Source organism: Talpa europaea (assembly GCF_964194135.1).
Source record: "Talpa europaea genome assembly, chromosome: 13".
NCBI lineage: Eukaryota > Metazoa > Chordata > Mammalia > Eulipotyphla > Talpidae > Talpa > Talpa europaea.
In genome coordinates, this window is record NC_140080.1 from 98,808,965 (window position 1) to 98,826,624 (window position 17,660).

Here is a 17,660-nt window from a genome sequence, read left to right on the forward strand (position 1 = left end):
AGTGGCTCTGCCGAGCTGGCCACTGCAGGACTGGGCGGCGCTGTGCCACTGGGCACTTCTAGACCACTTCAAGAGCAAGGCCGGGCTGGCTCTGCCGGCCACCTCTTATGTAAACTTGAAACTGCAGCCTTAGGATGCCCATCCCGACCTGGCCCTGAGTCTCGGCACCCTAAACTCCGGCTGCACGGCTGAGGCCCCCACCCCGGCCTGGAAGGCCAGCTTCCCACAGGGCCTCCCCGGGGACAGCAGGGACACTGTGTCCTCACTCGCTGACAGGCCCCCACCCAGTGCTCCTCCAGCCCAGGGCAGTTCACACCCTGCAAGGCGCAGCGGGTGCAGCACCGCGAGCCATCCACGTTGGCACCAAAGCCCACCTGACCCAGCCCACCAGGCGGCCCCAGGCAGGGCACCAAGAGCGGCAGGTGCAGCACACGGGGATTCCCTCCCGACTGCGGCAGGCGCAAGACACAGCCCCGGAGCCAACCTGAAAGGGCATGAGAGCCCGTCTTCAGGGCAGGGCTGTGAGGGCTGAAAGGGTGGGGAGCCCACGTCGGCTTCCGATGTCGGCTCCCCGGGGCCCCCTGGGATGGGTCTATTGATCTTTCTCAGCCCGAAACAGAACTAACAGCGCTAAAGCTTCTGAGGCCCAGGTCTCCTGCGGGGGAGGCTCCTGCCTCCTCGGGCGGCTCTTCTGGCACCAGCCGACAGCCTCGGCACCAGCCATGCACGCTCGTGCGCGCAACACACCAACAACACAGGCTCGCACCCTCACACCAGCAGCAGCTGGCGCGTCTGGCCTTGAAGCAGCAATGCCAGTGGCCGGCCCACCTGCTGGGTGCTGTCCACCCAGCCGCTGTGTCCTCACAGGCAGCCAGACAAGCACTTGACAACAGAGCAGGTGGAAGGTGCCCCCGGGGGTCAGGAGGCTGAGCCAGCCACTTCCTGCCCCGCTTGACAGAGGGCGCAGACGCCAGCCACACAGCCTCTGGGAAGGCGGCATGGCAAGGGGGGTGACCCAGAATTCGGCTGGCCCTGAACAACCTGCTCTGACCTGCAGGGACACGTCTACGCACGTTTTCTTCAATGGATTTATCTGTCAGTAAGTAAGCGTGCATCAGGTCAGTGCACGTTCTCCCCCTCGTGGGTGGCTCCACGTTTCCTTTTCCCGGGCTCGCTGCCGCCGGAACCCAGCGCGTCAGGAACGGAACACCAGACCGTGCCCATCGGCCGGCCGGTTACGGCAGAGTCGGCAGCAGGCTGCCCCGAGCCTTGCCAGAGGGGACTCAGGAGTCACACGCACGCGTCCGACTACATGGGGGTGGCCCTCCCCACACCGGTCACAGCCCAGCTGTATGTTCACGCCTCCTGCTGAGGAAGCCCGTGCTGCGAGCGTCCCCAGTCGGAGAAGCAGCTTCTGCGAAGAGGCGGGAGTGGCCTGCACAGCTGCCCGGGAGTGTTCCCGCTCCAGGTGCAACACACCTGCCCCCGCAGGGCGTGGTGGTGAGGCGAGGGGGCGCCCGAAGAGGGACCCCCAAGTCAGTGTGCAAACCCGGCGGCCTCTCTGAGGCCTGGCCCTGGCCGCGCGCGGGGCCTCCGCCCCGCTGCCTCGGTCTCGGCACCGTTTGGATTCCTGGATGTTGTCACGGTGTTTTTACGAGGTCAGCACATGGCGATCACCCTCCATGCCAGGGCTTCGTCCATCCCCCCAAAAACGTTACATTTGATCGAAAAAAGTGTGACACTTACACTGATACTAAAGTTAGTGGCCTAACCTGGGTCCAGAAATCTAACTGGCCCAAAGAATCATCCAGAAGTAAGTTTATAGGAAAAAACACAGAAACACTGGAAATTGGTGGCTCCGAGGACATTCGCAGACTCCAGCTGCCACCACAGCCCTCCGGGCCTGGCCGGTTGGGGGCCTTAGAGCACGGGCCTCGGGGGCCGCTTCCAGCCTGGGCGGCGTCTTCCCTGCAGGCCGGGGCCAGGCCAGGTGCAGGCCGGTGCGTGAGCGCAGCCCCACCCACAGCCCAGCGCCAGGCCTGCTGCATGGACACCCCCTTCTCGCTGGGGAGCCTGGGAATGTCCCGCCGTCTAGTGGCAGCGTGGATGCTTAGATGGACGCTTAGAGATGCTGGAGGGTAAGTAAAGTGTCAGGCTTTTCTGCCCTCCCTCCATTAGGACTGAGGATGGATCCCTGCGGTCCTGCACGCACGCCTGATGGCGGCACCTGGAGCGGGGTGTGGCGGACGTAGGTGGGCGCATCTGGGCTAAGACTGGGCTTATAAGGGCAGCATCACAGGGAGGCCACCAGAGCAAAAGGAGCAGAGAAACGGAGGCCACGAGAACGCCGGAGAGCCCAGGAAAAGTGAAGATACACCAGTCCAAGAGTGAGTGCGTCCTGGGGGTGGGTGCGGTGTGTGGCTTGTGGCCAAGACCACAGCCAGAGAAGGCCGGGAAGCCTGACGGCTCCTGGCGTGTGACGGCAGGTGCCTGAGTGGTTCCCCCCTCGCGTGAGCAGCGCCGTCGGCAGCAGAAGTGGTGGCTCATCTGCTGGTGCCAATCGTCGTCTTTTGCCACGAGGTTGGTGCCCTGCCTGGACTTATTTGTGTTCTGTTGTATTTTGTTACATTCAGTTGTATTTCATTTACTTTTGTGGGAGGCGGCTGCAGAGTCCATATCCTCAGAGAAACACGTATATAAAATTCTATGTAACTTGTATATAGACCGTAGCAGAAAACCCTGAGAGGGTAGACTGGAGGGTAAGTAAAGTATCAGGCTTTTCTGCCCTCGGCCATCAGGATGGATGATGGACCCCTGAGGGCCTGAATGCACGCCTGATGGCGGGCACCTGTTTTAGGGTGTGGGCATGTGTAAGTGGGTACACCTGGGCTGAGACTGGGCCTGTAAGGGCGGCGTCACAGGGACGCCAGCAGAGCAGAAACCAGAAAGAGTGGAACAGAGAAGCAGAGGCCACGAGAAACGCCGGAGAGCCCAGAAGAGCAAAGACTCGCCGGGGACTGGGAGGCCTGCCGGCCCCCCGTAGCCCTCCCTACCTCTCCCTACCTGCCGTGTACCTGGTAAATCCCAATAAAACCCTGCAAAAGCCACCGAGGGCTCCAGGACTCCTTTACCCTTCTGCTTGGGTCAGAGAGATCCTGCTCCGGCCCTCCCTGCCACTACAGACGCCGATTCCCCAGCACCAACCCTCACCTAAGACCGGACCCGCCGCCAGACACCTCAAAACTAGAGGACAGCGTCTTCATTCCTTACTCGGGCACAAGAAACTAGCTTCAAAGCCCCCCCTGAAGCCAACGGGCCTGCGGCTCTCGGGAAGCCAGGCCGCCACGCCCTGCCCTCAGCGAGCAGCCCTCCCTCGGGCCCTGCCTCCTCTGCCAGCCCAGCCCTGCAGACACAGGCCGTGCACGGCCGCCAAGCCCTGAGAGCGCAGCAGGCCACGTGTCCTTGGGAATCAGAGCCTCTGGAGGGGACGAGGACATGGAGAGCTGGAAAGACGTTTCACGGGACGGGCGACCTGGGCCCAGATGTGGTCACCGCATGGTCGTGCCAGCGCCAGGGCCTCCTGGACTTTCCTGCAAACCTTTAAAAAAAACAAAAAATCAAAAGGGATCCACTGCGCCTGGCTGCCCTCAGTGGCCAAACCTGCAGGTCTTTGCGATCACTGTCTGGCTGGAGGCCGACTCTGCTAAGACAGCGCCTCGAGGCTTTTGCAAAGAAGAGCAAGTTCTGGCCTCAGAACTTCCAACTTCAAACCCTGCACCCCAGGCGGCACCCCACTTTGGAAGCACGTGAAGGGGAGATAACGGCACCCCACTGAGGGGTGGTCACGGTGCCCAGCGCAACCAGGCCAGGGGCACCCTTGCCAAAAGCCCCAGCAGGGACAGGTATCCCGTCCATGTGCAGGCCCCTAGTGGGGCAGGTCCCCCAAACATGGCAGGGGACACAGTCACACTGCTCGGCCCCTTCCAACCACACACCCCCCAGCACCGGCTGCTGCAGCTCTGCTCTCACCAACCGCAGCCCCAGCCCAGCGGGACCAGCGCAGGAGGGCACAGAACGGCTCAGCAACATGACCGCACGGCCGGGCTGGGCAGGACAGGCGTCCGGGGGCGCAGGCGCCTCAGCAGTGAGCAGGGAAAGCACAGCCATGCGGGAGCGTTTGCCCAGAGCGAGCCACAGTCCTGGATCACAAAGCCCAGGCTCTGACCAGGAATTTTCCAGACAAGACTGTCATTTAGTTGTTTATGCACAGAACAACTGATTGCGGTTTTTTTTCTGATTAGGGTTTTTTAAAAGATTTCCATGGATCTGCGTGCGTGGGTGTGCGTGGCTGTGCTGGGTGTGTCTCTAGAGCTGTCATGAATAGTTTGAGACGACTTGTTTAAAAAAAAGCCTTTCCTACTTTCAAAATACTTTTCATTTGGGGGCCTCCCCGGTGGCGCAGCAGTTGAGCGCTGGGTTGCGAAGCTGCCCGCGGCCTCTGCAGCACCGGTTCGATCCCCGGCTGCTCCCCGGCCACCGGAGGAGGGTCCCGCATGGCGCGCAGACCTCTCCTGCCGCCCGCTGCTCCCCTCAGCAGTGTCCTTCGGTCCTTCTGCCTGCTCTGCTCCCCGCTCTGGCTCTGGTGGATTCTCTCACCCTCCCGCGCTTCTGACTGTACCCAGTGCTTGTATAAACAAAACAAATAAAGCATGCCTCTATAAAAAAAAAAAAAAAAATCTTCCCAAAAAAAAAAAAATACTTTTCATTTGGAAAAAAAAATACCTAGGCAATCCAATCACATTTATTACAAACGGGAAAAAACTTCTTATTCAAGAAAGCAGAAGTGTGTGCTCATCCATAAAATGACCTCGACCGAGGCGGGGTGGGAGTCTGGAGAGAACGCACGGGAAGCCCTGGAAGGAAACTATGGAGCGCAACTCTTCCGCAGTAACGTGACCCCAGAGCGCCCGCCTGAACGCACACCGGCGAGGCGGCGCCCAGCCAGGGGCCCACGGACACGGCTGGCAGGCTGGCGTGCGGGGGACCCGGGGAGACCCGGGCTGCCGTCCACTCGGCACATGGGCCTGGCGCGCAGGCGTGTCCAGTACGCAGGTCTGTCTGGCACACAGTCTGTCTGTCTGCCTGTCTGGCACACAGTCTGTCCCCGCCAAGGGCGGGTTTGTTCTCCGCAGACAATGCGAGGGCTTCGCCGTCACACAGCAGCTGTACGCGCCGTGAATAAAATACATCATTAACATCCTGCGCTTATCTGCTGCGAGACAAGCAGCCTATTCTCCCAGCAACGGGGAGCAGTTCCTCTCCCCACTCGCCAGCCTGCCCGGACCAACAATTCTGGGCTCACAGTGCCCAGGCCAGGCCGGGCTGCCCATGAAGGGGCATATTCACGGCAGGGCCTGAGACCCTGATGGCCAGGCCGCAGGCCGTGGGCTCCAACCAATCAATAATCCATTATGGGCACACTGCACGTCCACTCGGAGAAGACAAATGAGTCAGAGGTGCCCAGAACCAGGGAAGCCACCAGAACCCCGGGGCAGGAAGGACCCACCGCTGGGCCAGGCCCCTGGGAGTAGCCCAGGGCAGACCCAGCTCCCACCAAGTACCAGCTTTCAAGGTAAGTCCCACCTCAGAGCCCAAGTCCATTTTCCTAAAGGAAGGTGACCTTTAAGTTATTGATGCCCGCAGATGAATCACGGCCAGTGCACAAGTGAGGAGGCGTCCGTAGGTTTGCGGGGCAGCCTGGGTGAGCGCACCCCAAGTCAGGCTTCCGCCCCAGACCCGGGCCACAGCCACAGGGGCCAAGACCGGATGCCCTGGGGTGTTCTGCAAGCCGCTCCTGTCACCAGGCTCTCACGTGTCTGCCAGACACCCCAGTAAGTGTCCAGCTCAGCAGGGGAGAGGAAGAAGGCACACGGGGACACCTACTGACCTAAAGCCCATGCACCATTTTTCCAAAAGAAAACACAGGTGCATGTCGATGGCCATGCTGCCTCTCCGGGCTTCCACTGCCACAGAAGGACAGTGGTGGAGCCTGACGCCGGGCGTGGAGCAGATGGAGCAGCACTGCCATTACATTCGGAAAGTCCTCCCGCAACTGAGGATGTGGGGGCGTTCACCCCCCACCCCCCACTAATCCCATGTCCTGGGAGTCCCGAGCACTCCTGCAGACTGAGAAACGCCATCGCGTGAGAGAGCAGGGGCTTCCCGGTCACGGGACACCGGCTCCCCGCTGGTCCTCTGTCTGCTCCCCAAGATCAGCACACGTTGCAGCCCCCTCCGAGCTCCTGCCACATCGATGACCAAGTGGTGACTGTATCAGCAACGCAGTCTTAAAAAAGTAAACTTCACAAAACTGAAAGGAAAAAATAATGCCCCAGGAGCCGAGCCTGGCTGCAGACTCACAGCGGCCGTCCAGCCCCGTCCGGCGGAGCCAGCTCCGTGGCCAGCCCCCTTCCTGCTCGAGGCCTGTGGGCTGGGCCCAGCCAGTTCCCCTCCAGCCCCACCACAGAGGCCGGGTGGGGATGTCCCGGAGGCTTTCCCAGCTCCAGGAGACACAGCAGCATCTCCCACCCCACACCCAGGCCCGCAAAGCCAGCATCTCGGGAAACGCCCAGACACTGAGCTTGCAGGTGGCGGAGAGCGGAGGGTGGGCGCGCCCGAGGCCCGAGACCGGTTCCGGGGGTGGATTCCAGCGGCTTGTGCGTCTGTGCTGAGCCTGAACTCAAAACCCCAGCTCAGAAGCTGATGCGCAGTGCTTCACTGTTCCTAGAAATCACAAATCACCAGCGTGAAAGCAGCGGCCCCGTCAGAAGCCCGCACCACGGAGACACAGCCCCGCCTGCAGGCAGACCTCCCGGAACCTCCACCAGCTGGCTGCAGAACACAATTTAGCTGGAATCTGTCTCCACGAGGAGCTTGTATTTTATTCCATGTGATCCACCAGCAATGGCCACCTCTCCCCATAGCACCGGGCGGCCCTGCTGCCGCCTCTCCCGAAGCCAGCCCTGCTCCCTGCGCGGCGGGTGGCAGGAGCCCACGAGCCCTTGGACCTCTGGGACCCAGACGCCCACCACCGAGTGGAAGCCGGATCTGCCCCAAGAACACAGACATGACTGCGCACTCAGGGGCGAGTGTTATCCCCCCAAGGCGGCACAGTCAGCGTCAGTCCCCTGAACCCCTTCATCAAGAGCACACGCTGAGTTGGCCCTCCCCGGTGGCGCAGCGGTCGAGCGCTGGGTTGCGAAGCTGCCCGCGGCCTCTGCAGCGCCGGTTCGATCCCCGGCTGCTCCCCGGCCACTGGAGGAGGGTCCCGCATGGCGCGCAGACCTCTCCTGCCGCCCGCGGCTCCCCTCAGCAGTGTCCTTCGGTCCTTCTGCCTGCTCTGCTCCCCGCTCTGGCTCTGGTGGATTCTCTCACCCTCCCGCGCTTCTGACTGTACCCAGCCAGTGCTTGTATAAACAAAACAAATAAATAAAAACATGCCTCTATAAAAAAAAAAAAGCACACGCTGGGGTGGGGGCGCCTCACTAACCAAGTTTACTGAATTCTAAGCAACTGCTGACATTTTCTATAAAACCACACCCTGGGCTGAGTGTCCCGGGAGGTGAGCTGAAAGGCAAAGCTATCACGGCTGTTTGCTGCTACACCAGCGTCAATCGAGGCTTCAAGAACAGCAAAATCACAGGCGGGCAAATCCCCCCCCCCACCCTGCGCGCACCCCAGCAGGTGTGAAGAGCAGCAGCCTGCACCCCCAGGGCGGGGGCTGCTCCCCCCACACACCACCTCCCCCAGGAGGCCCTCAGGGCTGCCCCCACAAGCAGGGCTGGGGAGCCTGAGATGACCCCCGCTGGCCCCGTCCCACCTGCCTGTCTAGAAATGCACTTTCAAGCGCACTCAACGCCACCTCGCCGCCCAGTCCACGCTTTCCAGCCACAAGACCATCCATCCTTCCCTCGCCGGGGATGTACGAGAAGACACCAGCTTGACCCCCATGATAAAGGAACTGTTCTCAGCTGAGGCAGCAGAACCCGCAGCTCACGCACCCTCAGGCCGTGCAGGGCACAGAGAAAGGCTCCAAGCCCCAGAGCCTGGCCCCTGCCTCTGGCCACGCAGGCGCCACGCGGCACACCTCGAGCTCCGAGCCCCTCGACTGCCCTCCTGGGCCCTGGGGCAAAGCTGTGGGACTGGAAATGTGGCACACAGTGGCAGCCAGGCTGAGTGACTCGGGGACAGTCCCGCCATGGGGAGCAGCACTGCAGGCCACACCTGCATTCCAACACCAAGACCCCGGGGGTGACCCCCCCAGGCCCTCCGCTGGTGCTCCTCAGGTCTGTGCTGAAGCCGCAGGGTGGGGCGGGCATGCCCTGGGGAGGGGAGGTCAGCACAGCTCACTCCAGCCCTCGTATCTGCCTTGAGGCCCTTGCAGCGCTGGCTCCTGCGTCAGACCAGTCGGTGCCGGTGGGCCAGAGCCGCGCCAGGCGGGTGGAGGGGCCCAGGGCCCACACTCAGGCCTGCAGGCAGAGACAGGGCCAGTCCTGTGTCTCAGGGCTGTGCCATCACACCGGGGCCACTCCACTTCAAGGAAAAGACTCAGAGACTGGGGTTTCCTCAAACAAAGCCGCCCACACCCTGGTTCTGGTGTGAGGGCTCCCGGGAGACTCGCTGTTCAGCATGACGGGTCACCTGGGCGGGCGTCTAGGTTGCAGAGCTTGAGGGAGACCAGCCTGGAGAGGGGCGCAAATGGGACCCCCACGTCCAGGGCCCAGGGAGACCCAGGCTGGACTGAGGGCACACAGGGCCCATGAGGGCCCCAAGGCCGCGCAGCCTCCACTGAGCACCGGGAGACGGCCGCAGCGGGAGCAAGTGGCCCCTGAAGCGGCAGCCGGCTGGACCCCACCGGACACCTCTTTCCGTCCGCAGCACCTTGGGGAAATAACAGCAGGCAAAGGGTCGCATCTTCCCTCCAGCGCGCCCACACGGCCACGCCTAGCGCCAAGGCGGCGGCCCTGAGCGGAGCCCCAGCAGGCGCGGCGGCTGCAGGCCAGACGTCTGCCTGAGAGCGCCTGCTCGTCTCGGGGGCACTGGCTCTCCCGGTCTAAGCACAGCCCAGCAGCTGCAGCCCAGAGCCCGGGACGGGGACGGGGCAGGGGCCACCACTCACAGGTGTGCCGGTCGCCAGGCGGGACGCCAGCAGGCCCAGGAGAAATGCCAATTGTAAGGTAAGGTAAAAACCGGCCAGGCTTCTCTGCCCTCCCGCCACCAGGATGGATGGTGGCCCCTGCGGTCCTGAATGCACACCTGGTGGCGCACCTGGGCTGAGACTGGGCTCATAAGGGCGGCGCCACGGGGACGCCAGCAGAGCAACAGAAAGCAAGAGAGGCCACGAGAGAAGGCCGGAGAGCCCAGAGAGAGTGAAGACTCGCTGGGGGATCCCAGCCCCCCGGCACCCCTGCCTGCCGTGTACCCGGTAAATCCCAACAAAAGCCTGCAAAAGCCACCGAGGGCTCCAGGACCCCTTCACCGTCTGCTCCACCGCAGAGAGCCTGCCCCGTGCCCTCCTGCCGCTGCACCGATGAGAGCGCACGGGATGGGCCAGGCCTCCCGTCCTCCCACCCAGGGCTGGGCCCTCCCCGGCGCGCGGCCCCTCTGCGTCTCAGCACGCCCTCCGCCCGCAGTCACTGGATGCCCCGGAGTGAGCCCGCTGCGGAGGCTGTGGGCGCCCGGGCACAGGGCGCTGTTCGTCCCCGCAGGCGGCGCTGGCCACGGCCACGCCGTCCACAGCAGCAGGAGGCAGAGCGCACCACGTGTGGAGAGAGGTGACCTCTGTGACCGGCCAGCCACAAGCTAGGGACAGCACGCAGGGCCGCTGCGGCCGGGGCTTCTGCCCGCTCTCACCCCCAGGGGTCCTCGCGCCACCTGCACCATGACCCTGGTTTCAAGAGGCTGAGTGTCCCCATTGTCACCACCCCGGGCGCCGGCACCGGCGAGGGCCCATCCGGGGGCTTCCAGGGCACGCTTGGCCTCCCACAAACAGGACGCGTCCTGAGCACAACGGAACATCGGGGCGGACGTGGTGACACCGGCCATCAGCCAAATGCGACAGGCCTGGACCCTCGAGATGAGCGCTTGGGGGGGGTGGCTCCGGGCAGCCGGCCACTCTGCCCCAGCCAGGAACAAGGCGGCTGCGGGGCTCTGTCCCGCTTCTCTCTTCTGTAATAAACCCCCTGGCCATGAAGCACACACAGAAGCTGCCCAGTCACATCTCAGCCAGAGAGCTCTGGGCTGGTGCGCCAGGGGCCTCCTGGGTGCAGCGCCCCCGGGGGAATCTCTACAGCAACGAGGCTGCAGCGACCCAGGTCACTTCCCAGACCGCAGGCCCCGGGGACGCCACCGTCTCCCGGCTCACGAGGAGGCTTTACTCCTTTGCTTTTCTGGAAGGAACGGCAGGCGGGGATCAGCTCATACGGCACACTGACCCTGCCATCAGGGATAGCTCTACGGGGACCCCACGGCCAGGCGGAGGCCCCACTTCTATGGTCACCGTCACCACGACCAGGTCACCAGGGCAGCCGCTCGGGGACCCCGCCTGGCGCTCGGGTGACCTGGGGCCTCCTCCCCACCGAGGGGCTCCCAGGGCTGGCTCAAGCACACCGGGGACAGCCCTGGACAGCCCGGGGTGGGCGCACCTGGATGGGCAGTAATGAAGTTTGGGGGAGACCCTGGCCGCCACAGGTTCTGCAGTAATCAGATGTTCGCTCCTCAGAATGTTCTGGGGAATGTCTGGCCATCTCCCCTTCCAAGCAGAGTAAGAAAACGCGCGTGAGGGCCCCAGGCGGCCCCTGGTCCAGGCCGCATTCAGCAGACCCTCGGGCTTCCCTCTTCTGCCCCCAAACCCAAGCTCAGCGGCAGACACGCGCAGTGGAGATGGCAGGAGCCGACCCGACTCGGGGCGCACAGGAGAGATCTGGGTGGGAGTCCGAGGCCAGCGCCAGCTAATGACTCAGCGGTGAACAGGTGCTCCCCAGAGTCCACAGGGCCAGGCCGGCCAGCAGCGGCACTCACCTGGGCACCCTCCCCACAGAGGCAGGTGCAGCCCAAAGGTACGTCTTCTGCCTCCCACCAAAGGCTCCTCCTCCGACATAAAAGCGAGGGGCCCCTCGTCCACCCTTTTTGCATCACGGTATCTTTCAGGTTGAAATACAACTTTTGCCTTGGCCTCTACCTTTGCCCTCAAAGCGCCATGTCACAGAGGACCTGTCCCCCCACCGCAGAGCAGGCCTGGCCCCCTGCTCGGGTGGTTTCAACATTTCGAGCTCAGACCGCCACCCCCACGCAAATCCAAATCCCACCGTTTCCCAGCTTGATCAAGGGAAACCCACAGCCACCGGAGCGCGGCGCGGGCCTGCCGCACATGTCCTTATAAGGGCTACAGCCCGGCCTGAGGAGAGAGCTGGGCCCGGGGCCGGGGCGCTCGGCTCCGCGGGGAGACCCCGTCCTGCTCCCAGGCACGCCCCTCAGCCCAATGCTCTCCCTGGGCAGCACCCCCGGTGGGGGGGGCGGGGGGGGCACCCGCCCTGCCATGGAGCTGGGAGGTGGCAGCCTGCAGCAACGACTCGACTCCACTCGTGACTGCTGGCGGCTCCCCCAGGGCAGAGCAGCTTCTGCCAGCTGGAGACACAGCCCCGGGGACCAGCAGCAGCGGCAGCAGCAGCAGCAGCAGCAGCAGCAGCAGCAGCGGCGCAGAGAGCGTCTTCTTACTCATATGCAAACTAGCGTCCTCAGACCGCGGCTTTCCCAGTGATGAAACGAAAGTGCTCGCCCACCAGCTCGGCCGCAGCTCTGCTGACGCGGCTCTTTCAGGAAAGTTCTTGAAGAGCCGTGTTCCCGGACACGCTCAGACCCGGTCCCCGCGGACAGGGGGTGGCGGGAGGCTCCGCGGCCGAGAGTCTGTTCACGGCTCCCTCCTCGCCCCCACACCTGTGAACATCCCCACTGCGCCAGGAAGGGGGCCCCCCCGAAGCTGCAAGTTTCCAGCTGAGCCCCGGGAGGCAGGGGCTGTTCTAGCTGAACCAAATTCAGCCGTCCTGGGGTCGTGAGCTGCAGACAGGACCCCTGCGCGGGCCCCTCCGGCGGCGCGGACCCCTCCCCCGGGACGGGCAGAACCCCACGGCCTCTCAGAGGGCCTGTCATCAAAACTTGGCATTAATCACATTTTAAAGAAAAGGTTGCTATTAGTTTAAAATAGTAACTGACGCACACGCACCAGGGCCTCCCCGGGACCCGATCCAGGGGAAGCCGCACCCCTCCGTGTGCGCCGCGGCCGCCCGCTCCCCAACACGTCCCAGTCGCAAAGAGCGTGGCAAGGCCACGGCCCAGAGCTATGCCCGACTCCTTCCCCTTCACGCTCCTCGGAGAGCTGCACTCCTCTCCCCGGGCCGGGGCTTCTACCACCAGCGTCAGGAAAGGCCGCGCCCGGCCCTGCGGGAGTGGAGGGTCCCAGCAAGCACTCGCGGCGCCGCCCACGCTCTCCCCGGCACGGAATCAGCCAGAGACCCGCTCCCGGTTCCCAGCCCCGCGGCAGGGGCGAGGGCTTTCCCTTCAGTGTGAGAGGAAATCAAATGAAATGGCTGGGCTCACCCGGGGGAGGACACTCGCTTTCCAAACAAAAGAGGACCTTAGTCTCCCAAGCAAGAACTGCATATATATTAAAAATATAAGTTAGTGCCGGCATTAAACAGAGACATCATTTTATAACTTTCTCTCCGTTCATTCGCGAGCCCTGGAATCCAAACGGTAAGTCACACCCTGCTCAGAAAATCCGCCCGAGCTCCGTGCGCCTCTCGGCAGCTGTTCACCAGCTGTGACCCCACGACAGCGCGGGCCTCAGCCACACGCTCAGAGCGCCCCGACAGCAAACGTCACATGACGTGCACTCGGCCGCCATAAAAAGGCAAAACGAACATTTCAGATGCTTTAAGAGCCACCTCCCTTAAAAGCCCCGACATGGACCGTGAGTGACGCCTCGAGCATCTCCAGGTAAATAAACTCACGTGAAAACTACACCGGCCGTGTCCATCCGGACCGGGAGCCACCCCAGGTGAAGGTGACCGCTTCACGTCGGAGAGCCTCCCCCAGAATCGTAAAATGTTTTCAAAATCTCTCCTCCCCGCGAGCAGCCCGCTCCACGGCCGCCTGCAGAACAGCCCGGGTGCCGGTGCAGTGACACGCGGGCCCCGGAGCTGGCGGGACGGGCAGCTTAAGCAAGTCCAAAAAGAGGTGGTTTTTCTATTTTTCCAACTTTTAACTTCGCTCTGGAATAAGTCAAAGTTGTAAGAATGTTCGTACATAGAACGAGCCCCACAAAGGCTCGATTTCTACCCAACACAAATAAGCTTGAACAGAGTTTCTCTTCTTGCACTAACCGCTCGAGAAATTCCAAGTCCAGCTATTTTAGATGCAGCGCTGGGCTGGCACGCGGGGCGGAACCAGGCAGCCCTTTTATAAACCCGAGCTGGAAACCCAGGCCTCCCCGACTGGGCTGCCACGGGAGCCCGGCTCTGCCCTCGCTGGTTCATTCTGAGAATGTTAATCCGTTTCAATTTTTGTTCAGACATTTCACAAGCACCCCAGGCGGGAGCAGCGAGCCTGATGACCCGTTAAGGACTCCTTGTCTGTGCCTACTGCAAGGCTTCCCTGCCCTTGAAAATGCTCCCCTAAAGCTCCACAAACCGGACTTTTAAAACTCCTTCTCTAGCCCTTTCTCCTTCCGACGCAGTTTCCTGTCTTTAAAAACACTTTTGTAACCGATTCATTGAACGACACCTTTCAGATGCTTTACTCTGCCCACATCAAAGATGTGATTCCCGTGCAGCAATCCTCCCAACTTACCGCAAAATAAGAAACAGGTAAAGACACTATCGCTATCAGAAGTTTCAAACAGTAATTTGGAGAGCCTGCACGGGCTCCATCGGTCAGGACCGGCAGCACCACCTCACCCTGCCCCGCGCTTGAAGGAAGGAGCTGCTCCCTGAGCCCGGGGAGAAGGCAGGGCTGGGCTGCGACACCCGCCTCGCGGGGAGAGGGTCCAGGGTGGGCCCTTGGCGTGCGGCTTCCTCCTATTCTCCGCAACCGGCCCCTTTGGTGGCGACTTCTCCCATCTGTGACGCGAGTGTTTTCTGGAGGGCAGATGGAAGGGTGCCGCAGCCCCTCACCTCCCCAGTGCGTGTGCCTGGTATCCTGGAGGCCCAGACCACTCAGCAGCCCCAGGACGCAAGTCAGTGGCCTCACTGCACAGTGTGCTCTAACAACAGGAGATGACCGGCCGGCGTGCCCAGAGTCACCAAGGCCAAGGTCCAGCAGTACCCAGCGCACACAGCCTGCCTGAGGCAGGACCAGCCGCCCCTCACCAGGGAGACACTGCACTGCCTCCTGGCCTCTAACCCCCAGCCCCCCACCACTGAGGGCCTCAACACACCCCCCCCCCAGCCCTCCACAGGCCCGTCCTGACCCTCCCTTCACCGCCCACCAAACCCAGATGCCACCTGCCTCCAGGGCCTCACCTCCCCATGTGGCTGATGGTCCCTGGTCTCCCCACCCACATCCACTGAGCCAGCCCAAGACAGCCTCCAGAGTAGCCCTGCCTCGGTCTCCCACCACCAGGCGGCCCCTGCAGGCATCTACTCAGGCCTGGGGAGGCCTCCATGATGCCCAGCGCCTTCCCCGAGTCACCATCGTGACTGGGTACCCTCTTGGCCTCTCCGACATCCCTCTCGGCCACCTGCTGCCCTTCCCCGTACACTCACACACCCCTGCACACACAGCCCAGGTATGCACAGGTGTGCCCGCACCCCCAGCTCCAGCAACACCAGCTTCGTCTGCTCTGGCACTGACCATCTGCACCAGTGGCTGGTGTCCAGCACCCCCACCCAGGGACCCAGGGAGCACCAACCCCGGCCACCAGGACCCACATCCTCACCCACACGGCCCTATAGCCCATGGGGTGGATGGCCATCCAGACTCAGGCGCCCTGAGGACACACAGGCAGGGAAAGTCAATGTGAGCCCACGAGGTGGTGCGCGCACCTGCGGCAGACCACAAGCGCGTGCAGAGCCGGCTCCCCACAGACACCAGCGTGCGACACGCCTGCAGGAGCATGTGCCGCGAGGGTCAGACTAGCACTGAGCACGGAGGAACACGGCGGGGGGCTGGGGGTGGCAGTCCCCCCACCCTCCGGAGAGGAGCACGTGGTAGTCCTGCTGGGCTGGCAGAGTGAGAAACAGGTTTAAGCAAAAGAAACACATTAGGGGGCTGAAAACGTGGCGTCCCCTGCAGCCTTGCTGATGTTGGCAATGAGGGGAGACGGCGTGTCATGGGAAGGAGGGCACAGGAGCAGGAGACGCTGTTTTTGACAATTAAGAGAAGGAATCAGTCTGTGTCTGCAGCAAACATAAATGGAATAAACTTATTTACCAAAGAGTCCCGAGCCGCCCAAGCAGGCAAACGCAACTTTACTGAAGGTCAAATTCACGTTTCGAAGGCACCAGACTGCACCAAAGTCATTTTATGATTATTCCGGGCAAAGAAAAAACCACTCAGAGGATAAACGGCCTAAGCTTTTAAGTCAACACAGAAGAAAACGCAGGGGCGGGAGCCCCGAGGCGCGGCTCCCAACCTGCAGGCTCCTGAGGCAACAATAGCAGGGGCAGAGCCGAGCTCAAAAGTAAGGCTCGTGGAGTAATTAAGTGTGAGACTCGGAGCTGAGCAGGACAGAGCCCAGCAGGGCTCCTGGCGAGATGAGAGGCCCGAGCCACCGCCCGCCTCGCTGTGAGTCGAGGATTAACAGCAAAGCAAGCTCCACACCTGGAGGACGCCGGGCCCTCGGCAACCACCGCAAACTCTCCGGAAACCGCGAGACGTCAAGACACGGTGGCCCCTGTCATCATCAGAACGACAGAAAAGATGTCAATGGGGCCTTCGATTAAAAATGCGACAGGGCAGAATTAACATGCGTCCCTCCGCGCTTCAAGAAGCTGAAAGTAAATGGGGAGGAAAGAAAAGAAGAGTAAAATTGATCAACATGAACAGTCACAGGTCCCTGATGGCCTGATGGGCGGGGCAGGTCCGGTAAACTCAAGGAGGGGTAGGTCAATCCATCACCTAAAGACGAAAAATTAAGAGAAAATGACATTCGTCAAAAGTCTAGGCTGGTAAAGCTGATAGTGTGGCTGGAAACAATGACTGATTTTCAAGTAAAATATCAACGTCCAAAATTTACTCAGAAATGGACCGAAAAACTAACCAGTCCCATCGTGGGGGAGAATTCCAAAGAGCTGTTAACCCCCTTCCTTCATCCACCCAATGGGGGCAAATGCGCTCCCCCCACACACCTTCAAAAACAGCTCAAACGTCTCCAAACGTTCCTGAGCAGAGAGGATGTCGGCAGAAGACAAGGACAGAAACGCAATAACCAAGACACGTGTCCTGGCAGAATGTCCTCACGCAGCAGCTCCGGGAGCCGCCAACCCCACACAGCTGGGGGGGGTGCAGGGACAGGCCACCAGGGAGCAGCGCTCGCTGGCCACACGGGGACAGGACACAGGGAGCCCACACGTGCACCGCGGGCCCTGCCACCTGCGTAAGACGAAAAGCTGTGACGTTACTTGAAACCCGAGTTGCAGGAAAACGTCGCTTACCAGGGCCCCACGTCAGCCTCTGCACGTCTGTGTGGTTAAAAATATTAATACATACATTAAGCACATACATTTATTTTTTAAGGATTTATTTATTTATGCATGCAAGAGCTGGGGTGCAGGCCAGAGGTATGGGGGGGTGAGAGGACTCCCCAGAGACAGAGTGGGGAGCAGAACAAGCAGATCCACTGAAATCCACGTGGCTGGGCAGGAACCGCACCCCGAGCCCCCAGATGGATGGCCCGTGCGGACCCGGCTCCGGGGCTTTAAACCACTTGCAAGACGCGGGCCCTGGCGAGTCCGCCTGGCTGAGGACGGAGGTCTGCACGACTCTCCCAGCATCCTCGGCGGACAGGTTCACAGCAGGCCTGACCCGAGGCGCCCACCCCCAGTGCAGTCCGCGGCCCGACCAGAGCGCCAGCGCCCCTCAGCGCAGCCAAACAAGGGAGCAGACTTGGCTGCCCACCTGAGCGCCGGCCGAGCTTGTCCTTGAGAGGCTGCAGAGCGCACAAGCAGGCCGCAAACCCTCCCAGCCTGTCCCGACACCCCTCACATCAGTGTTTCTGTGACTGATAAGGCAAAAGTGAAGCTGGACCCCAGGCAAAACCATGGACTCGCTGACCTGAACATTGGGATCACCAGCAGGAGCTCACCCAGCCCCGGGACGAGGGAACACCTTGAAATGTAGCAAAGCCAGAAAACCAAAGGGAGCCGCCATCCCGAGACCCCGGCGTCCGCGCTGCCAACCCGCACAGCGCAGGTCCTGCCAAGGGCTGGCCGGCCCCTCCCTCCCACCTGCTTCCAACACCTTCCCCGACACTCACCCCCCCCCCCGTTCCTCTGGGCTCCCCGTCTCCCAGGGGCACAGTCACTGCAAACGCTGCCACGCTGATGCAGGCGAGAGCCACCCGCCCCCACGCCCAGAGAGCCACCCTGGGGAGAGGCCTCGCTCTG